Below are 23531 nucleotides of genomic sequence, written 5' to 3'. Positions count from 1 at the left end.
CTCAGTAACATTACCCAGCAGATCTGGATAAAAATTAACCACTGAGCTCCAAGCTAAGGTTTATGGAAGGAGTCCCAGACAGTGCTGATGAGGCTGCACTGAGGCATAACAGCATGGCACTCTGCAGAACATTAAGGTTTGTTATCTCCTAAGTACATGTTAAACTCTACTTGCTTTCTTCAGAAGTTCAAGTCAATCAGACAAAACTTTACTCTTAAATTCTAAGGTAAATATATTTCTTGCCCCTGACCTCAGCAGAAATTACTTTATTCATAAATTCTATTTGTATAAAGGTCTCAACATCGAAGCAATACAGGCAATAATGTCATTAGCTAATAATGGGAATCATTTGAAGAAAAATACTAAAATACCTTAAATACTTAGCCTAAAATTTTGCAAACCATAATTGCACCATTCCTGAGAAAGAGTGAAAAGATTACAGCTAAAATGGGGTCAGCAGTACATGAGTTTTGTCCCACAAATCTTTTTAGTGACTTTCACTCCTTTCATATTTCAGCACACCTTCATTTCACTCTACCCAGCAGAGAGCTGAAATATTTTGTAGGTGCGACCAGAAGCACTGTCTGGAGTTAATGTGTAGAAACACAGAACAGTACAAGAAACCCTCTGTTCCAGTGGTTTTAGGTCCAGAAGTCCTCTGAGCTTAGCTTCCTGGTCTTTCCTTCTCATGTGTTCATCCATACAGACATCAGCCAAGTAAAGCCAGCAGAATACTCTTTTGGAAACAAGAGAAATAACATACTACCTCTGTGTCTCAGCTGGAGAAAACTACAAAATGAGAGGTAATTCTTGGGCAGGGGGGCAATAATATTATTCATCAGAGAGAATAATCTGTCTCTGGTTTAATACGAAGCTGCCATTGGTGGGACTCTTAGGTACGGAAAGAATGTCCTGCAAAAAAAACCAGAGACTCCAACTACCATTCAAAGAAAATACTTAGAGTTAGAAATATTTAGAGCTAGAAATATTTGTATATTCTTATCAGTCAGTTTTCAGTAGAAAAGTCCTGATAAACTCTTTCCTCATGATATCTGTTGTTTGCCTCTTCCCTACAGAAATATAAAGTGCAATCATCATCATCATCATGGCTAAGCTTCGCAAATGAAGATTTGGGAAGGCACTACCCATGCTTGTTGCAAGCGTGTTGGAAGGCACTACCCACACTTGTTGAATGCACCATCTCACTATAACAGGCACCTGTTTTTTTTCCCCAGCTGTTTCATTATTCAACATATATCTCACTAAAATATCTCATGACAATACCTTTCTGATCCAGTTTTGTCTGCTTCCTGAATCCCATATTTTTGAAACAGTCTATCAGTAATTAATTTTTAAGATATTTTTAGGACTTGGAATATTTTTAGTATGCAAATTAATTACACATTTACAATAGAAATGTTCTGAAGTATGTAATTACAGATAGCCTTTGAGTGGTAAGATGTTAAGTACTTTTATACAGGATGTGGTTTCATCTCTCAGTTCCTGCAAGGCTGGTTACTAAAAAAATACTGCACATCTTATTAATGAGTTTCATATTGGGCTAAACTGAAACAAGTACTAGGAATGACATTAATATTTTGAACTTTATCCTTCTGAATCCCTCATGCTTTAAAAATACCTGCTAGCAGCAAATATGCTACACTTAGAGAAACTAGATTTGACCTTGCAGTACCCTGCAAATGTACCAGAGGTGCCTTCCTCCTTTTGCTCAATTAAACAAGGCTCCAAGCACTTGCTGTCACCTTTGTATTTGTTTGTTACCAATTAAAGTGTTCTTGCTGCATGAAGGTTCACATCTGCGACAGCAGCTGAGAAAATGTTTTATTTTTATCTCCCTGTGCTCCTAACTTCTTCAATTAATACTGTGAACTGAGCAGACTCCTTGAACTACCTTTTTTATAACAGTTGTTTCCCCTCAGAGCAAAGCTACCTCATTTCTTGTAGATGGGATTTTGCTTTGACTCCAGGGTCACATCAAACATTTTACAGTCTTTAAATAAACTTATCTTTCCTTATTTGCATGAAACTTAGCAAATGGTGTTCATGACTTATTATTTTTCTCCTAAAGAAATAAAATGTAAAAGTCTGCCTATCTTGTTTCATTACCTGCTTATTTGTAATTACTGAAATACATAAAAGGTTTTTGTTTTTTATGTCAGGATCTTGCAGCAGTAGGCACTCTCCCTTATGTACGACGTCCAAACTGCAAAAACAAAATGGTGGCAGAAATCCTTCTCTTCAGTCTGTAAACTTTACAGACATTTATGGAAGCACTTAAGGCCCACATTTAAGGGCACTGTGGTACTTGTCACACAATTTAATATATCCAACTAATGCCAGTCTATGAGATGATCGACTGTATTTCAACCTTGTGCCATTATTAAGACATAATTCTATTTTGCAATCCTGTTGCACATAGCTGGCCTAAGCCTACAAGCACATAAACAGAAGTTCAAGCACTTGGTATGTCAGAAATGTCCTCTTTATCCTGTGATCTGGCAGCTACACACGTGCTCATCATGTGACCTGTCATGCAACAAAGATGTTTAAGTGTGCTCTAGAAAGATGGTAGGTAATGGACTACAGACTTTATTGCTCTACGTTTCAGGCTGAAAGTAGTTGAAAAACAGCTTCTACGTGTTTACTACTAAACTTAGTAATGTCAAAGCCTCACTGAAACATCCAAATGCGACTGTTTGTATTCATTAACCATTAACATGTACCCACCATGCTTTTGGCTTCCCACTTCCCATGCTTTTGTTGCATCCCACCTAGCAACATTACCAAAATAGAATGTTTGAGCATGTTTCAGAGAATAGTTTGAAGTATAAACTTTCCCCAGTAAGTTATATAGACCAGGTGATCCTCTTATCAGGGGAGAACATTTAGATGAAGAAATATGGAATATACAATGCTGCCTGCCCTCACAACCAAAGGATAAAATTTGGCCTGCAGCATCTACTAGTATAGAAGAAGACTGTGATGCTAAACACTTGAATGGGAATAAGCTGATGTCACATAAATCAGATTAATTATGAAGAATTGTCTTTCTTATGTTCCTAAGTACATACTGTAGTTTTTAATGGAAGTGATTGTCCTGATAAATACTTAGAGGTCTTTATCTTACTCTAAACAAGAACTGGGACAGTTGTAGCACCACTGCAACAACCTCTTTGCAGACAACTAGCAAGACCTCCACTGACTGTGAACAGTTTCTAACATCATAGTCCTTTACTAATATTATATAGAGTTTCTGCTGACAATCCTTACTACACAATCTAGTGCTTGTCAGCCAGAAACTTTTTAACCCCCCAAAATTTTACCTATATGGGACCTGGCCTTTTTTATTAGCAAAAACTGGATTATGATAGATAGTGTGAGAAAAAAAAAACCTGCAAGGATACTTCCACTGTAAATCATTAACTTCAGTATCTAAGTGTAATTGATTATGGAACATCAGTTAAGGTAGTTTACACTAAATACTGTGAAAAGGCACCAAAGTCATGTGTGTTTCTAAAAGCATGGCTGTATGACTTCAGACTAGCAAATTGAACCTGCAAAAGAATGTGAAAATAGCACAAAAGTTACTGTCATTTACACTGGCCAAGTATAGTAAGTAGTATGACAACCTGTCTCATGTTTGGCTAAACAACATCCCTGAGTGCTTCCTGAGGCTAAAGCTGGATCTTTGTCCAGCTTACACTGCAAAGGGCAGTGAAGGGTCTGGTAAGTGATGAAACAAATCTTTGAGTTAGTCACAGATGGGAAAAGTGTTCCTTGAATATTTGTAGTTACTAAAGCCTGTCTTCCTGGATATCAGGGGTTTTTTTATCTAAAAACTGAAATTTATGTGTTTTCCCCACATCTATACTCTCATAATTCCCCTCTTCCTCCTAAATCCCAGATGATTCCAGCGATGTCCATGGTGACTGACTTGCCACATGAACATGCTGAATAACTAACCTACAAACCACAAAAGAAATATCAGTTGAGTTCAGACTTAAACCTTTTTCTCATCAGACACTAATTTTATCTCTCTCATTTCCCTGCCATCATTTTTCATACAAGTTTTGGGACTGGAATAACTCATTAAATATGATTGAAATTAAACTTTAGATTCAAAACCTACTACAATGAGAGAAGTAAAATACATAGAAGTCCAATAATAATTTTTCTCTTGGAAAACGACATAGAATATTCTTTTTCCTGCATGCCCAGGAGGAATACATTCCATTTTCTTTTCTTGGCAGGAAATCCAAAGAGCCAGAACAGATTGCTGTTGAAAAGCCATGAAATTGATTCTCAATCATCTCTTCTGTTGGATCATTTTAGCTATAGTTCTGGTATTTAAAAAGTCATCAGGAGGATAGGTTTTAGCACTAAGTAAGGTGGACGTGATGACCTGAAAGGGCATTGCCTGGCCTTTTTACAATTGATGAAATTGCACAACTTTTCACAGAAAAATTGCTCATTGCATATCATGTTTGTTTAAATTTCAGCAAAGTGTAACTACTATCAGCAGGAGTCTATACCAATTATATCAAAAATCCTGTTTACAGCACAGTGCTTGGGATGATTACTACTACTCACACTTTAATATTCAGTAAATGGTATGAAAGTTATGTGGGGACTCAGAAATCAGAAATCAGGATCTCTGCCTCAGTGTGTGTCTCTCTCATAGACAGCCCGAAAGAGACTGAGAAGTGTGCTTGCATTCTTGACATCAGTCTCTAGGCAACAAAGAGCTGAATTATGGCTACTGAGTAGCACATGATCATAAAAGGCTTAAATTTCAGGAATCACATAAATACTATATGCACCTGTATACTTCAAAGTATCTAATCCATACTTACTACACATATATGTATGTATACATAAGAGTATGCAATATGTATAAAGTGTGTGTATATATACATATATTTGTACCTAAAGGTACATATGTTAATGTGATTCTCATATAAAGATGCATCTATAACATATAGGTACAATATATATATATAGTATGCAGAACACATGTATACTGGACCAGATGTTATTTCATGTGGTTCTCATCATATGTGTGCATATGTAGAGAGGTGTGTGATACATGTGAGATACATATGCATGTACCTATATTTGCATGAAAATATATGTATAGATGACTATTAATTCCATCATGCTTGAAGTACTTGCATTCAGACCTCAAAGAAGAAAGGCCATATAGTCATGGGTTTTGGCCAAGCCACTGCAGGCTGATGTCTAATCTGTTTTGGTTTCCTGCAATGTCTGTATCAATTCATATTACCTCTAAACTACCAGAGAGTGTGTTTTGAGACATACTTTGTGAGGTGATATGTGGGCTTGAAGTCAGAGCACATGCAATGTGGCCTAGAGTTTGTTCTTTCTTTGGGGATGCAAGGGGATCATCCAGGAGATGCCATTAATCTCATTTAAGAACTCACCATCTCTGAGGGTTCTTTGACTTCTCTGCTCAAAAAGGCAAATGTTTCTCCTCCTTGACTGTAATCACCCAATTCAACTAAAATAAATTTTCCTTCACAGGAGGGTAAGTGGGAGAGTTGGTGGTTTGCATGGACTGAGTCATTTCTCCTGTGGAGAAATCCCACATTAAATATTCAGGGAAATAGGAAACATGAAAGAGAACAGTCAGAAAAGTGAGCTCATCATGTACATCTATAGATGCAGGCAAGCAACACTCCCTGTTACTGAGCAAGGTAATATCTATCTTTAACAAACTCTTTTATTTCCTAGCTGTCCAGTAGCAATTTCATTCTCCTTTTCCACAAAAGCATCTATCTCTCCTTACTCTTGCTCTTTCACTACAGAATGGGAAGATGAGACAGTAAAGCTTGTTTTGAGAACCCAGAAATTACAGCTGTTTCAATCCGAATATTAAGAGGGTTGCAAGGCAACCTAACAGACAGAACAGGTGATCCTGCCAGTACTCTCCAACTATTGATCTGAAGGCCATTTTGTCAAAACCTCCTTAATTTACAGATATTGAGAATCATAGAATAGTAGAATCATAAAATTGAATCATAGAATCAACTGGGTTGGAAAAGACCTTCAAAATCATCAAGTCCAACCCTTCATCCAACACTGCTGTGGTTATTAGACCATGGCACTAAGTGCTACATCCAGTCTCATCTGAAAAACCTTCAGGGATGGTGAATCCACCACCTCCTTGGGAAAAAGATGCAGCTGTTGCATTGGCTGGGAATCGAACCCAGGCCTCCAGCATGGCAGGTGAGAATTCTACCACTGAATGCCAGATAAGATGTTTTTAACTCGTTTACAGAAAGGTGGTCAGTCTTTCATTATTTCCATAAAAATTAAATGTTCCTTTGGAAAGTATCCAGCTTCCTGAAGATCATCTCTGCGTGGACTCCTTATACATGTTCACATTTCAGCTGAGAGACCAAGCCAAGAGAACCAGTGCAGTGAAGAGGTAGAACAGGAATAGGGAAGCACTACAGAGCCCAGAGGTCTAATGAATATTTAATTATTTAAGAAATAATTTTAAGAAAGCAGATCAGCCAAATTAGACATCCTGGACCTTTGATCACTCTGCTGGGACATAAAAGACTGCCCTATCTTCCACTCTGTCTGTTTGGAAAATGGGGTCTTTTACATTGGTAGTTATTTAAGAGTCCATTTGTTAGCTATCTGGAATCTTAAAAGTGTTGGGTTTTGTTCACAGCCTGCAAAACAAGTGCCAGGCTTCACATGTGAAGGTGGGATCCATTTACCCAGCTAGACAACACGTGGCAACACTGGTCATCTCTCAAACAGTCATCACTTAACTATTTAGGGCTTACTAGGTAAAATCAAAAGCTTGAAATGCTACCTGAAAGCCAGGCACCCATCCCAGTCAGGAAATAATAGGACTAAATTAGCAACAGGACCATCAGGTTTTGTTACCCTGGCAAGGGCAGGAGGACTGGCTTCAGGACTCAGGGCCAGCTTGGAGTCGAGCAGCTGAGGCGGCTCTCATCCCACTGGGATGCCAGGCAATGGCCCAACCTGGCCCGTGGCACTTGCTATTCAACTGGGGCTGAGCTACAGAGCCCAAGGCACCACAGCCCTGTCCTGCCACCCCACAGGACCCACCTGTGAGCCCATGGCCTGGCCTCAACCCATCCCTGCTGTCCCAAATATGGTTGGGACATTTGGAATGGTGAAAGTTTGGTATTTCCCATTTAGGAAACAATGTAAAGATAGAGCAATGGGCTATACATTCCTTCAGCTCCATTTTACCATGTATGCTCTATGAGGAAGGGGCTTATGTGAGTAAGGGGGAATTACAGCCTCTGGGTGGATATTTCACTGCGTCAGTGATTAAAGGTCAGCACAAAGTTCAAGCAAAATTCTTCTTTGGCTTCAGCAGTAGCTTGTTATGGTGTTACCTCCTTGCTGGATTATAGTGTCATCCTGCTCTTGCTCCTCAGGTTGTGGCTCCTTGTTTCTGCTAGCTGTCCTTCCAGGAAAGCAGTGATGGTCTGCAGGGAGCTGAGAGTCTGCAAGCAAACATGACCCCTTGCACCCACACGCCCCACTTCTGTGCACTGCTGATGACTAGGGCAGGGGGAAACACAAAGTCATGGGTCCTCTAACGAGGCCACTTCAAATGGTGGGCAGTGGCTTAAAAGCTGCTCTATTTGATTTTCACTTGTAATTCCATGGGCCTGTGCCCTGGAGAGCTGCCAGGCTGATGCTGTTTAGCTCCTTGCTAAACAGAATGCTACTTTGACCTTTGACATCATTAGTCTCTGAGGTGTTATTATGCTGTTCTTTTAGTGTCAACTGTCTTCCTATTGTCACCTGCTCCCCTTCAATGCAGAAATTTCCTTGTTTGCTATGGAGATCCCATTGTGGCCCACAAAGTAAATGAATCACTGCTCATAACTATTATTTACCTCAAAGGTGAGGAAAACCTATTAACCTGTAAATCCCTCCCTGTAGTCTTGTCTTGTTCCCGTCTGCCATCTTGTGGCAGTAAAAATTTAATTCGGCTGTAGCCAGAACTGTCATTCCAGACTGAGGGGCAGCAAAGCACCGAGTTGTTGCCTGTCCCACCTCTATAAGCTTATTCCCTCACGATGTTGAGAGGCACCCTGTGTTGCTGCCCAGGGAATGATGGAATCATTAAATACCATCTCTGAAGGTATTTAAAAGACATGTAGGTGTGGCACTCAGGGACACGGTTTAGTGGTGGACCTGGCAGTGTTAAGCTAATGGTTGAACACAATAATCCTAAAGGTCTTCTCTAACCTAAATGATTCTATGATTCTGTGTTAGGCACACACCACGGTAACAGGCATTCCAACCTTTTCCAGAATTTGGTGACAAACCTGAAATAAAATGTTCACATCAACAATTTGGAAGATGTTCAGAGTGAGAAGGAGAGATAAGGTTGGATTAGAAATGCATTACACGTACAATGCATCAAAACAGAAATTAAATCTTGTCCAGAACAACTGATATGTTTTTCCCTTCTGTAATTATTTCTGAAGAGAATGATGAGGTGACAAGGGAACCAGGAGAAGCCACAGGCAGACTTGGGAATATTGAATAAGGGTCAGCAGTGATAGCTTACCAAGGCTTCACAGCAAGTAAGACAAAATTGAATTTGTTATTTCACATATGAGGACAGGCCACAGCTGTGATGGAGAACAAAAAGGCAGATGGAAAGGGCTGGAGCAGCAACACAGAACTCTGTCCCAGTTTCAGAGGAGAGTCCTTGAAGTCACACCAGACATTACTGTAGTGGCTGGGACTGTACAATAACGTGCTCAGCCACGCAGAGAGGCTGCCTCTTCTCCAAACACATCACAGCTATGATGTCATGGCTAGCTCCCGCTCAGCCACAAGAAGTATCAGCCACAGGAAGTACCATGAGCAGAAGATATGGCTCTACAAACAGCTTATTTCCTCCAGCAGCATGCCATTGTAGACATCAATCTGCTTTATCCCACCTAGAGACATATGAGATCCCTGGAGAACCTCTGCCATCAGATCCACAGGTCTTGCTAGCTTGTCAGCCGTGAGAGCTGACACCATCCACACAGGCCAGTGTCAGCAGAGGTTATTGAAGAAATGCCTTTCCTTGGCAGAGCAGGTAAAGACTGAGCATCTATAGGGGCTGGATTTATGCAGACAATGCACTGAGATCAGAAACATACAAGTCAAGTGCTCTTAAGATGAACATTCTGGTGAAACAAAGCATGGAAGAGGAAATCCCTTAAAGTCTTTGAAGTGAATTTAATAGCTCCAATATTTACACTCATCCTAGCAAGATAACATTTCTGTCAGAACAAAATATTACTAATATTATAAAATAAGGCACTTGGAAGTTAGAAAATGCCAGCACTGTAGCATAATGACAGATTTACTTCTGGGGATGTCCATGGCAATCATCATTCAGGACCTTTATGATAACAGGAAGGAAAATCTGTTTCTTAGATCAGTATTCCCTTGCTTTTTCTATAAAGCAAGGACTGCTCAATATTTTAGAAATATTTCTGCAGAACAATAGCCCACAGTAGCTTTAATTTATAAAAGCAACAAATGATCATTAGATACTATATTTTTAGCCTTTTTTTGTGGACAGATGTATTCATTTTAATTAAATATATTAATGGACTAATATTTGGTCCAATATTTTCTCATATTTTACAACCTTCTAGACTGATTGAATTTCAGGCTAATGGATAATTTTGTAGATTATTCTTCCCTCGTGTTACAGAATGAGACAAAATGATATGATGATGCAAGTAACTGTGTCTTCCTTTACCTCTGACCCAGAGTGGTGCTGAGCTAATCAATTAAATGAAACTTTCTCCAAGTAGTCCCTAGTCCCATGCTCTTCTTAACACGTCATATTTTTGTGTGAATTCAGTCGCAGAATCACAGAACAATTCAGGCTGGAAGGGACCTCGTGTAGTCTGTAGTCTAACCTCCTGTTCAAAGCTGTTTTATATTTACCTATATTAAAGCTGTAAATATGTAAACAGATTCTTTAGAAGCTATTTCTAAAGCTCCTTTTGATGTGCATTCAGTGTTCATGTTGTCATGAAAGTGTTACATTATCCTGCCTCTGGATGTCAGCACTTGCCCTCATTTGGAGGCGTTTATAAATTGTCCTTCAAATTGCTTTTCTCTAAGGAACCATAAAGCCAGAGAGATTCCAGTTCTCATTCTGAAATCATCTGAACAGTTTGGTCTGGCTGGAATAATTATCCTGAGTCAGAAAATTATATTATCTGTGTAATTGAGAAGAGATTTTTTTTCAGGATTTCACTTCTAAGATGTAGGGGAAAGGGAGATTCAATCCTGAATTCACCCTTTTCCCCACCATTCAGACTGCAAGCCATGAGCAAGAAACAGGAAGTAAGAAGAAATAGAACAGGTTCAAACACCTGCTGTGCTACCCACTTGCTGATGATGCACTTTCAGATGAGCAAAAGTTATACACAGCTTTTTATTTCAAGCTAAAGTTTGCCTCTGAGACAAGATCTGTATGAGGCTGCACTATTCTTGCTTTTGTTGGTCAGATGGTGGGGACAGAGGCTCTGGAAGGGCCAATTTGCTCTTCACAAATGTAGTCAGAGTCATGGCTGTCACGTGAAGGAAGAGCAAGAGAGTAAAGAGGGAAGAGAACAGTGATTATTTAAACAGAAAGACCATAATGCCTATCCAATGTAGCATACCTTTGGTCTCTCTCCTGGTGCACACCAGTAAGCTCTCAAACCCAGTGGGGTCACAATGTGACTTCTGCAGGCTCAGTCACAGCAGGGTCTCCGTAACACCCAACTCTCAGAAACACTCAAAAGATTTGAAGGAACTCAGCACCTTATGGGACCAACTCTCAGCTTTTCCGTAGCTCCTACTGTGTGCACTCAGAGGCACTGCTAGTAAAATTTCTCTAGATCTCAGTAACTGGATACAAGCATATCCTACGGAAATTTGTCTTCCTAGAAGATTTTACTTCTTATTTTGACATGGTTAGACACAGAACCATAGAATATTTCAGGTTGGAATGGGCCTATGAGGATCATCAAGTCCAATTCCCCGCTCCTTGAAGGACTACGTCAAATTAAATCATATGACTAAGAACATCATCCAGACAGCCCTTGAACTCTGGCAGGCTTGGTGCCATAACCACTTCCCTGGGTACCCTGTTCCAGTAATCGACCACTCTCTTAGTGTAGAACCTTTTCCTAGTATGCAATCTGAACTTCCTTGGAAACAGCTTTGTTCCATTTCCTTGTATCCTACTGCTGGTCACCAGAGAGAGATCAGCACCTCCCGCTTCGCTACCCTCCTTTAGGAAGTTGCAGACTGTGATGAGGTCAACCCTCAGCCTTCCCTTCTTCAAGTTGAACTAAGTAACTTCAGCCATTGCTCATACATCTTGCCCTTGAGGACTTTCACCATCTTGGTCGCCCGTCTCTGGGCACACTCTAACAGCTTTATATCCTTCTCATACTGTGGTGCCCCAAACTGCACACAGCACTTGAGTTGGGGCCGCACCAGTATGGTGCAGAGTGGGACAATCACGTCCCTTGACCAGGTGGCAATGCTGTGCTTGAATCCAATAATATAATGTATTATCCAATAATCTCCAATGTAAAACAAAAAAAAAACTCCACAAAATCTCTCTATGGAAATTATTTAGTTAAGATTGAATTTCCTGACAAAATAGAAATAAGTGATAACTCATGCATGCAAACCAGAATGTCCTGTCCCGTGTGGATTTATATTCATACCATCCTACATCAACAAGTTCAATCTGACAAACACAATGTATTGCTAGAATGTTGCCCCCTGAAGCATGACATACAGGTTTATGCTGGAATTAATGAAATTCTCTATTTTTATTCATTGCATTGGGATGTGAGCTAAGACAATAAATGCCTTAGAAAGAATGAACATTCAAAAGCCCCTGTTATCTTGTGTATTGAAAGACACTTGTTTTCAGATTTAACGCATGACACCAAATAACTCAGGCATAGTTGTTTTGTCTAAATACATCTGTCAGAAGTAAGATTCAAATTCAAAAAAAACCCCAAACTGAAATTTATATAAGAGGAAATTCCTGCCATGCTAAATGTACTCTGATTTAATCTAAAAATGGTGGAGCAATACTATTATAGCCCAATTTGCCCCCCTTTCAATCACTCATTAAGCTGGTTTGGATCCACAGATGCTTTTACAACTCCCAAGTGCAGTGAAAATGGTGTAAATTCTTCCATGCTAAGATCAAGTATGAAGATACTTTCATGCTATGCAGCCATCTCTGACTTTTTGAACCAAATTAGAGATCAATTAAGAAAAGTGGGTGCAAAACAAACCCATAGAACTAGATGAGATGTGTTCATGGGCAGTACAAGACCTGCCATTTGCTATTGTAAGGCCACTCTAAGTCATCATTGTAAGGTCATGGAAATTAGGTGAAATCCCCACTGACTGAAAAAAAGGTAAATGTAGCACCCATCTTCAAAGGGCAAGGAAAGAAAAAGGGTGGCTTGTTCACTTAATATCTGTCCACAAGAAAATTAGGAGACAGACTTTCCTGAAGGACATTTGCAAGCACAAGAATTTTACTGAGAGCAGCCAGCACAGATATATCAAGTCATCACACCCAACAAGCCTGATGGCTTTGTTTGATGGGCTGAATGGATCATAGAACAGTTGGAGACTTGTAGAAATGTCTTTAGCAAGGCATAAGTAGCCCATAATAACCTCAGAGCCAAACCAAAGAGATAGACTAGAAGGTCAAGGTTGCTTTGAACAGCTCTCACAATCTGCCTGTATTCATGAATTTATTCTTTTTCTTCAGTAGCAAAGGAGCAAAAGTGCTTGTTTCCAGTGAACAAATCAAAGTGAATTATTATTATTACTTGATCAGTTCTGATGCTCCTTGGTGCAGTGTAGTGCATGAAAATACAGTCTGCTGAAAAACGGCCCCCATGACAAGCTCAAGGAAAGCCAGGCAGCCTGTAAAATGGAAGATGATTTAGTGCTTGTGATCTTTGCTTACTTCACTGTCAGCTACTGCTTCTGTCTTCCATTAAGACTTTTTAGATTACAAGCAGATGGAACTTTATAGATATATCTGTAGTCTTACAAGCGCTACTCTACTTGTACCCTATTAACTATGAATGTAAGAGAAGTACTCAGCATTCAATTCAGAGCAACGTTATATCAAGGATGGCCACCACATTAGAATTTAAAAGAAATGCTCAGCACATTTTTTAAAATACAATTTAGTCTAAATTCAAAATATCTGGGACATATAATTCTGCAATAAATAAAACTGAAGATAATAACCAGAACTGATATGCTTAACATTAGAAATAAAAGTGCTGCTGAAACAAACTGGCTGTAGACAAAACCAGCTCAGAAGTATAAGTAAGCAGATTCTTTGGGTCAACATGTCTCCAGATCAGAACACAGACATTTTGTAGGATAATGAAAAGATTAAAAGAAAACATTTGAAGGGCTCCTGTTTTCTGTCAATGAAGAAGGATGATGAAATCTTATGGAAACCTTTGAAAAGCCAGTAGGCAATTCTGTGGGCTTTGTTTTCACTGTGGTGTTAGAAATGGTTTTGATTACTGAGATGGACTACAGTTTCTGCACATAAATAACATCTTTGATCTAAAATGCTATTGCTGTCAGGGAGAAAGTCTGATCAGTGTTCAACTTTCCTCACTCTCTTTTCTCTCTTTGTCTGATTTCTTTGAAGTTCAGTAAAATATTCCTAGCATGCCATCACCATCATTTCATTTAAAAATCCCGGGAATCCAGATTAGTCATGACAAATTATATATAAACTGAGGAATAGTTTCTTTCAAACAGACTTCAGTCTGAGGTGTACCCTTCTACTTGCCTTGTGAAAAGGTACATTTCTTCAGCTTTTGTATTTTTCTAATGTAATAGGAGAGGAAATTTATTTCCTGACAATACTCACTAGGACTTCACAGAAGTATTTGGCATCAGAGGAAAACATACAGCACAATTCCTTTGATAGTAAAGGGACTGGGAAAATAGAAGCTTAAGTAAACTTAATATTTCCTTGAAGAAAGGAGGATTTTTTTTTACCCCATCACTTTGCTTCTTAACTTTACAGTAAATACTTGCCTTCTTTGTATACACACACCTTTATTAAATTCATACTGTTGTCACATGTTTGTTTTACAGTTGTGTTTTATGGTCACTTAGAACATTTTATCTCTCATTTATCTTATTTAAAATTTCTAGTTACAGTAGCACCAAAGTGCACTTTGACTGATTCGCAGAAATGCACAATTTCTAGATTTGATAACAACAACATTTCTTAACAGCAAGTGATCGAAGTCTCTGGAAAATCAGGTTTTCTTTTCTTTTTCTTTAGTGTGTAAACAGTATGAATACACTCCAATGCTGAGACTGACAGCTGGAAAGTGGCAGGAGTAGCTGAGGGAACTGAGGTTGCTTAGTCTGGAAAAAAGGAGGTTCGGGGGGGACCTTATCGTTCTCTACATCTACCTGAAAGGAGGCTGCAGTGAAGTGGGGGTTGGTCTTTTCCGTGAAGTAATAAGCAATAGGAAATGACCTCAAATTGTGTCTGGGGAAGTTTAGGTCGGATATTAGGAAGCATTTCTTCACTGAAAGGGTTGTCAAGCATCGAAACAGGCTGCCTGAGGAAGTGGTTGATTCACCATTCCTGGTGATAATTAAAAGACACAGAGATGGGGCACTGTGGTTTAATGAGTGGAGGTGGTTTAATGGTGGACTTGGCAGTGGTGGGTTAATAGTTGGACTCGATGATCTTAAGGGTCTTTTCCAACCTAAATGGTTCTGTGATTCATTCTATGACTCATTGCAAATGAAATTAGTTCACAGAGCAGAAGTTAATATTCTAAAGATCTCATTCCATGTCAGTAACATACACTGGGATCTGAATCAAACTGGAATATGGGAGCTTTGTGGGGCTACTGCCATCAAGCAGCAGTTCAGTGGATATGAGGCACTGAAATATGTATCAGGCTGTCAGCTTTGGAAAATGAAATCCTCTACAATTGAAATATAGGGTAAGACATGACTGATGAAACTTCTTACAAGCATGGTTCACTTCTCAAAAATAAATGATCCACTTTGGAGACAGAAGGTAATTGTTTGTATCCCCTTCACTGACATTATCAGCAAGGGCACCTATGTTCTATCCTTTTTCCCTCTGTCATAATACAAGTTCTTCTGGTGCTGCACTAAGCATAGGTGATTAACTTGTGTCATTTGCTTGTTTCTTTATCTTCAGTCATTGTGTTCAACCTAGAAAGTTAAATTAATTTTTAGACTCTTTGAACCCAAGTCTTTTATACTTTGAAAACAAGAGACAAAGGTTTTAAACTTGATCTGATATTGTGTGGGAAGTCAGCACTGAGTTGAAACTGGTTTGATGAGTTAGTAACAGCTGTTGCCACTAATTCTGTGGTGGTATGTATCAGCTGGATCTTCCCAAGTTCTGAGGGATTCAGATCCATGCAATGTATCATGGAACTACATTAGAGATGTAGATCCAGCAGAAAAATGTGAAAAACAGAAGTCAGTTTGAAATGGCTGAGACAATGCCAATGAGGAATCCCACAGAGATCTTCACTAAGGGACCGAATTAGACAGTCACAGGTATACTGCTTCTAACAAAAAAGACTGTACCAAGACTGTCCAGAACTGCTCAGTTTCTACCTGTTCTTCATACACTGGCAGGTCATAGGATAAGACTGTGAGTTTTTCTGACAGTCCTGTTCCTACATGTGGTAAAACTCAGATAGTTCTGTATCACCTACTATTTCATATCATCCTAATCTATCTGCAAGTAGGTGTTTACTTGGTTTATAAAGAAACAGCTAATACTTTTACTGTTCTGTAAGTAAAACTTTCAATCACTGCCCCTTTTATTGTTGCCTCCTGGGAGCACACACGAATTTACCAAATTATCCTGAATTTCTAGTAACTCCCTTAAGCAAGACTGTATTATTACATAATACAGACAGATTAAGGAGGAAGAGAATGGGTGTCTTTCCTCTGCCTTTTAAGATAAAACCATCCTCTCTTTGCACCACTGATGCAGTTTGAATGACACGTTTGAGTCTGAAGCCAGCGCTTTACCTTCCAGTGAACAGGTTTGTATTTGCCTTTGGTTAGCTTTTCTGTGAACCTGTTCCAGAAGTAGGGACAGAGGGCAACAGCTGAATATATCATAGAATCATAGAATAGCCTGGGTTTGAAGGTACCTTAAAGATTATCTATTTCCAACTCCCCTGCCATCTCTTATGAGTTTCTCAGACAGGACTAAAATTTGTGGTACACAGCCCAAGAATATGGACCCCTTTCCAATGGGGCATGAAAAGACCTTCAAATGGTAAGAACTAGACCAAAGGTATCCTAAAGAATAGAAAGACTTTGTAACCTATGAATACCTGGCACCTTTCTAAAGCTCATTAAAAATGTTTCCCGATAAACAGATGTAAAAGGAACTTTTTATGGAGACAAGTGTGAAAGGTGTTTGTTTAAATTGAAGCCCACTGTGATGCGTTGACCTTGGATTGTCATCAGATGCTCAACCAGTCACTCCATCACTCCCTTTCCTCATCAGGACAGGGGTAGAAGAAACAAGAAAAAAGCTCATAGGTTGAGATATGGACAGGGACATCATTTCCCAACTACCGTCATAGGTGAAACAGACATGACTTCAGGGAAATTATTTTTATTTACTGTCAATTAATAACAGTAGGAAAGTGAGAAATTGAAACAAAATTAAAAATACCTTTTCCTACACCATCCCTTCTTCCCAGGCTTTGCTTCACTCCTGATTCTTCTACCTTCTCTGCCCTGACTAGAGCAGAGGGATGGGGCATGCATGTTGGAGTCAGTTTACAACTGATAACTTTGTCTCTGCTGCTCCTTTCTCCTCATGCTTCTCCAGTGCTCCAGCATGTGGTGCTTCCCACAGGATACAGTCCTTCACAAACTTCTCCAATAAGGGTCCTTCTCAGAGAGTACAGTCCTTTGGGAACAAACTTCTCCAGTGTGGGTCCTCCACAGGTCCTGCCAGAAAGCCTTCTCCTGCATGGGTCCTCTCCATAGGCCACAGCTCCTGTCAGGAGCGTGCTCCACTGAGGGGTCTCCATGGGCATATCCCCCTTCTCTGGTGTAGGGTCCTCCATGGGCTGCAGGAAGACAACATGCATCACCATGGTCTTTTCCATGGACTGCAAGAGAATCTGTGTTCTGGTGCCTAGGGCACCTCCTCCCCCTCCTTTTTCACTGACCTTGGTGTCTCCAGGACTGCTTCTCTCACATTTTCTCACTCGTCTCTCACAGCTGCTGTGCAGCACTATTCAACCTTTCTCAAACATGTTATCACAGAGAGACTACCAACAAAGCTTAAAGGACTCAGCTTTGGCCAGTGGCTCTGTTTTGGAGCCAGCTGGAACTGGTTCTGCCTGACATGGGGGACGCTTCTAATGTGTTCTCACAGAAGCCACCCCTGCAGCTTCCCTGCTCCCAATACCTTGGCACATAAACATACATAACAATGTTAATAACATCTGGTTTAGAGATTGATTTTCAAATGCCTTACTTGTGGAATTCTCAGGCAAAATTACTGCCTATCTGTCCTGGTTAGAGTCCATCACAATGCTTTGAATAGTAGTAGTTTTTCCCTTAAAAGAAAAAGCAACCCCATTATTATTATTGTTTACTATTGCTTTAAAGTCATCATAAGATGTGTTTGCTTCAGTGAGCACTGTGATCGGTGTACATTTTGTATTTTATAAAAAGAGCCTAATCTCTTTTCCCAGTGCTTCATGGAGGCTGCTTGAAGATGAGTCTGGCATAATAAGGTCAGCACTGCTGGGGAGTGTAACAAACTTGTCAGTAAATGTTAATATCAAAAACAGCATCTCAGAAACATTTTCTTTATTCTTTCACTTGCTTAAGACATGTGGTTTCTTGCCTTAATGCTATATTCAGTAAAAAAATATACAGAGATTTGAAAAGAAATATAATTAAAACATTCCCTTTAAAGCCAGGAAAATATTCAGAATCTTGTCATTAGCAGGAAAGAGTATAGGCAGCTATATATACTTAATTTCCTGTGCACACTAGCAATAAAGTCTTTTAGGGTGGATTTCTGATATATTTGGCACCATCCCATCCAGGAACCGTGAGTTAAATCCTTGACCATGTACAAATCCTCTTTTTGATGCTTCAGTGGAAGATTCACCATTACAGAAAAATACTATGCAAATCAGATTACATTTTCCTGCCTTGGGATTCCAATCCTTCTGCCTGTTGACCACATCAACCTTCTTAATATAGATACACTAGAAAATCCCAGAGAAAGAAGCAATAAAAGTAATAAAATAATGAAAATCTTACAGTACCAGGGATAGACAAGAGATCCATTTGCTGGGGAAAGAAATGAGAAAGGTACCAATAGAAGGACAAAATTTGGAAAGAAATGTGGAGAAGAACTACCCACACTTCCATATTTTCTAAATATAAGCATTATATTCAGAAGTATAAGCAAAGAGAAAGGTCATGGTTCCAGCTGCAGGTTTTTGCGTTATGTTCTGCCCTTTGTGTGAGCAAATTTAAATCTCAGGAATGCGTTTTGTGCCATGTGCTGTCTGTATACAAATTTACTGCACTAACCAAGGAGCACAATATGTGAAAGTTTTTGTGGTATATCAGCACAGTCAGTGGTGACACTGAGCTCACGTTGCCTGAATCCCAGAAGTTGTGGTCAGTAGGACAGTAAGTCTGTGCTATTAAGCATTGATAAGAGGTGCACCATAGTACATCACACTAATATAGTTACCTGGGTACCAGTTGGCTTGATGGAAAGTGGAGAAATCTGGTATGTGGATATAGCAGGCTCTAGTCTGCTGGGAAAGAACCACACAGATGTACCCACCAATAACCAGGTTCCAAAACACTGGAGGCTTTTTAGATATTGTATAGAAAATACCTTTTCCCCTCTGATATGTTTAAGTAATTTAATTTGAACTCATTTTTGCTTTCCTCTTTGATGAAGAAAAACAACAGATCTGCCCAGGTGATTCACAGAGTGGTTGTGGGTAACATACCATCTAATCCATCTCCTTTCATTGAGCAACTGAAAGATTTGCAGCTGAGCTTCCTGAGTGGGGAGGAAACAGAGGGAGTCTAAAAGCATGTAATGTCACTAAACTCTTTATTCAGTAAGTGTAAAATTTATTCCACAGTCTCTTCAGCAAATATATTTATGGCTTTTACATTTGTGATGGCTTACCATTCTGACATAAAATTTTCCTTTGTTTATTCAAACTTGTCCAGTAGTACAGGATTGCTCTGCAATCTCTGTATTTTCAGATGGTTTAGGGCAAAAGCAAGGTTCTATTTGGAGACTGCATATAAAATTCCTGAGGCAAGAGGTTGCATAGCAATGGGAATATAGTGCATGTTCAATACTGAATCGTCATCCTTGCCTTTCTGTTACTATGGAGATGGCATGACTGCTTCACAGCTTACTCTATCTCCACAGCTGCAACAGGAGTTTGGATAGGGTGCATGTGATGTCACTGCTCCTCATACCTTCTCTGTCCCTCAGAAACAGAGGAAACTGATTATTTTTCAGTTTGTGCTTAAATCACAGCTTGTTGAAGTACTATGTTAGTTCTGTGTTTACGAATATCTGTGTCAGTTCATCCTAAGACTATATGAAGCTCAAGGGAAAAGAACCTTATTCTTTAAACACATGCAGCTCTAAAAATACTACTGTGAATTATCTCTCTTCTATCTAAGAGCCTACAAACAGGATATCTTACCCACCCATTTTTGAGAACTTCATATGTACATTCAATTTAATATGAGAATGTGAAAACCATTATAATTAATATACATTATAATTAATGTACATTTATCAAGTATTTTGTATTTGAGGGCTGCAGTGAGGGAGAAAGGGAGGGGAGTTAAGCAGCTGATGGCTCCAGGTATGAGAGAGAGGCATATGGCAAGGAGCCATCTCTTTTATTGTTGTGCCACAAACATTTTAGCTAACACATTGAACAGAAAAGCAGGTCATATGATGATTCCTTTTTATGAACAGCACTTGACAGGCTGCACTTGTTTAAAAGTATGTCTGCTTTTTGAATGGCATTTCTTACTTCAAGATGGGAGAAGCATCTACAACTGAATGTATAAAAAGCCCATTTAAAGTACGTGTGAACTCTTCAACAATAATCTCAAATGCTACTTTAAACCCACATACTCAAGACCATTTATTCTTAATCAGAACTACCACATATTCAGTTTTTTCCACTGAAAGAAAGCACTTTTTTGTTTGCCACTGAGCTACCTTGCCTGCATGAATTTTGAAGAATTGCCTTTTTGTTTGAAGTTTTGTCTGAATAATATTTTTTTTCAGATGAAAGGGCTCAAACTACTCTGTATGTGCTATGTGACAGCAATGAGTTCAGATCTTTCATCAAGAGCCAAAATCTAGCAAGCAGGAAAATCATGAGATTTTCTCATTGATGTGCTCCACAGCCAGAAGGACATAAGTAATAAAAGTAAAGCTTTTTGAGTAAATATCAGTCTTCTTCCCACCTACTAAGCAACAAGGCAGCACTGGAAGCTTCAGAAAGACTATCTGATTTGCTTGCACATCATTTTGTTGACTCTGTTGAATTGTGCTACTTGTCATCACAACTGTTGTCATTTGGTATGTAGACTCAACCCTTCAAACAACATAAGATGCAAATAATGCTTTGTTTATACTTTTTCATTCCTGTAATTCATACCATCTACCCTAGAGCATAAGTTTTATGAAGCACGCACACTCTCTGACTCATCTAAGTGAAATACTCAGGTTATGACATAGATAAAATTTATCCAATGTAACACTGAGTGGACCTCAGCATATATATAATGTACTTTGCTATGTTATGCTAGTCTTCTGCTGTTTCAAAGCCCTTTTGACACTACATTCAGAGAGGGGCAAATAATTCAGCTCTTCTGTTCAGTATGTCCAAGTGTGAGTCCATTTCCCATCATCATCAATCACGCTCCTTGCATAAGCACGGTTCCGGTAAGGCTGGAGTCTGGTTAGCATCCCATTAAACTAATGGCCGTCGCATGCACACATCATACGCACTTTAGAGATAATTTAGCTACGGCCGTAAGGCCGGCATTGCCCGGCTGCAGGGCAAGCTGCCAGGCCCCCCTGCCCGCCCCGCAGGCTCGTCGGATGCGGGTCCCCTCCGCGGGCGGGGGTCGGGTCCCCTCCGCCCGGCGCTGTCCGCGGTGCTGGAGGTGGGAGCATCGTCACTGCCGCCGCCGGGCTTCCCCGCAGGCGCCTTGGCAGAAGGGAAGAGTTTCTGGCAGTCTTAGGTCATACCTGCACTGATTTAAAAAAAAAAAAAAAACAACAAAAAACAAACAAACAAACAAACAAAACAAACAAACAAAAAACCAAACAAACAAAAAAAACCAACCAAATTAATTACTGTTGGAGAACTTTACTTCTTATAGAAACATCCTAACGTGATGTCACCTTATATGGCAGTGGGGTGTACTAGAAGATCTTTCAAAGTCCTTTCCAAATCAAACCATTCTATGATTCTATGAATATTAAAGGAGATTAAAAGCGCGCTAATCCCTTTCCAAAAGACACACATTTTGATGTCGATATCCCTAGACTAAACCAGCTTTCTCCAGTGCAGTTAGCTTCTGCAATGATTTTACACAGTGATTTTTTCAGAATCTGCTGTAGGTTTAAAGCAAATAATCATATTTAAGTTATGGAAGGGTTCTTGTGAACAAGTGTTTGTTAGCAGTTAGCTGGTTTTGACAGTGCACATTAAGAGATTCCACGCTCTTTCTTGAAAACAAGGGAACATCTAGGCTGAACTGACGAAGAAACCTGGATTTCAGGTGATATTCTTTCCCTTCTGGAATTAATAAAGAACTTCAAAGAGATCAGAGAAAGACAAGATCAAACACCTGTGTCAAGGAAGCACTTAAGACAACAGCTACTTCCACAGGGGGATTGTGAGTCATTCCTATGGAGACCCTAGAAGTCCTCAAAGAGACTCATTAAGAAGATAAATGGGACATGGGAAGCTGTTCCCTGGCTGGTAAGTGGCCAGAAAAGAAGGACATGAATGAGAAGCACATAAACAAAGGTAGTAAAGCAGTCATGCACATAAGCAGTGTAGAAAAGCACTCCTGAGACAAAGAAAACATAACGGAAATCCTCAAAAAAGGGGGCTGCGGGCATGGAAAATCCCCAGGGAACTGGGATAAGAATGTCTCTAGTGAGTACAATTAATGCCATTGCTATCCTATGATTTGATCAACTGTTACTTTTTATACCTTTTTTTCTCCTTACTTAAGAGTTTGTGAATATTTACTAAAGAGTAAAAAAAGATGAATGTTCATGTAACCAGCCTTCTTTCAACTTACAGTATTCAGAGCATGTGAGTACATTCATTAAAAATATAGATTTTTTTTTTTTTCCAGTCCCAGCTGTGACACTTGATATGGGACAGATGGCACTGCCCAGACCAGAATCCACTGCTTCATGCCACAGAACTAAATTACTCATACACTGTCATGGACTTCATTAAAAAAAAAAAAAAAAATTGTTCCTAATTTTACACTGTATTTTCCTTTCTTCAGTTCGACTCTTTACTGCTGTTTATACAACTTTTTTCATTTTAAACAATACATGTCCTTCACTTCACCTTTCCAGAAAAGTACTGACATGTCTGATTCACAGTGTCTTTGAGATAGGCTTACTGTAGTTGATAGGAGCTTGTTAAGAAAGGGGAAGAATCAGTCAACAACCAAATCTTATTTTCATTGCTTGAATATGCTCGTACAAGAATTTCTTGAAAGGGCGACAAACACTATTCAGCTTCATTTATTCACGCCTTTAACTGTTGCTGGTTTCTGCTCACATTCACTCTGAAAGGGTGCAGCACAGTGGGTCTGATTTTATTAACTGGATATTTGGCTGAAAGCTCTTTGTCAGATCAAATCATTGCTCTACAAAGTAGCAGGAGCAGTGTGAAGTAGCAGGTTTTCCGTTAGCATTCTGCCTAGAACAAAGGTGCAGTTCTGCAAATAAGGACTCAGTGCATGTCTCTCTATTTTGTGTTTTGGAAGGAGCACAGCAGCCGCATGCTAAGTGTATTTAAACAGCTTTATTCTTTGGATACAGATCAAAAAGGAAGATATCTTTTACCAGTGTGTCCAAGACAGGGTTCTCTAAGAAGAACACAGCTGTTTCTGTTATCTCATCTCTTCTTCTCAAAAGGCAAGTCTTTTCTTGTTTAAAGTGTGAAGGAAATTTATCGTTCCTATTGTACTGACACTGCTGGTCAAGCTCTGCTTGCTTCCCTGAATCAAATCAACAGGACTTGTTCCAGGAAGCAGTACTAAAAAGATTAAGACAATAATGCTGTGGGAGGCAAATA

At 39.5% G+C, this 23531-nt stretch overlaps 2 long non-coding RNA genes across 4 annotated transcripts; one reads left to right on the top strand and one right to left on the bottom strand.

Moving 5' to 3' along the window:
* Positions 1 to 396: 396 nt before the first annotated feature.
* LOC127470188 (uncharacterized) lies at positions 397 to 8828 on the bottom strand. Of its 3 annotated transcripts, none has more exons than XR_007904199.1 (3): positions 8618 to 8828; positions 5463 to 5610; positions 397 to 736 (listed from the first exon to the last, which is right to left on the bottom strand). It is a non-coding gene; the product is annotated as an uncharacterized LOC127470188 (long non-coding RNA). The 3 variants fall into 3 exon arrangements; XR_007904197.1 differs by lacking the exon at positions 397 to 736 and adding an exon at positions 752 to 912; XR_007904198.1 differs by lacking the exon at positions 397 to 736 and adding an exon at positions 3755 to 3984.
* A 60-nt stretch (positions 8829 to 8888) lies between these two features.
* Positions 8889 to 22684, top strand: LOC127470187 (uncharacterized). Its single transcript, XR_007904196.1, has 4 exons — positions 8889 to 9139; positions 20477 to 20773; positions 21944 to 22235; positions 22573 to 22684. It is a non-coding gene; the product is annotated as an uncharacterized LOC127470187 (long non-coding RNA).
* The last annotated feature ends 847 nt before the right edge of the window (positions 22685 to 23531 follow it).

The sequence above is a fragment of the Manacus candei genome, unplaced genomic scaffold (genome assembly GCF_025592945.1).
Source record: "Manacus candei isolate 608988 ecotype Guabito, Panama unplaced genomic scaffold, ASM2559294v1 h1tg000019l, whole genome shotgun sequence".
NCBI lineage: Eukaryota > Metazoa > Chordata > Aves > Passeriformes > Pipridae > Manacus > Manacus candei.
The sequence above is the reverse complement of the archived record's forward strand: the minus strand, read 5'-3'. Positions and strand labels throughout refer to the sequence as shown.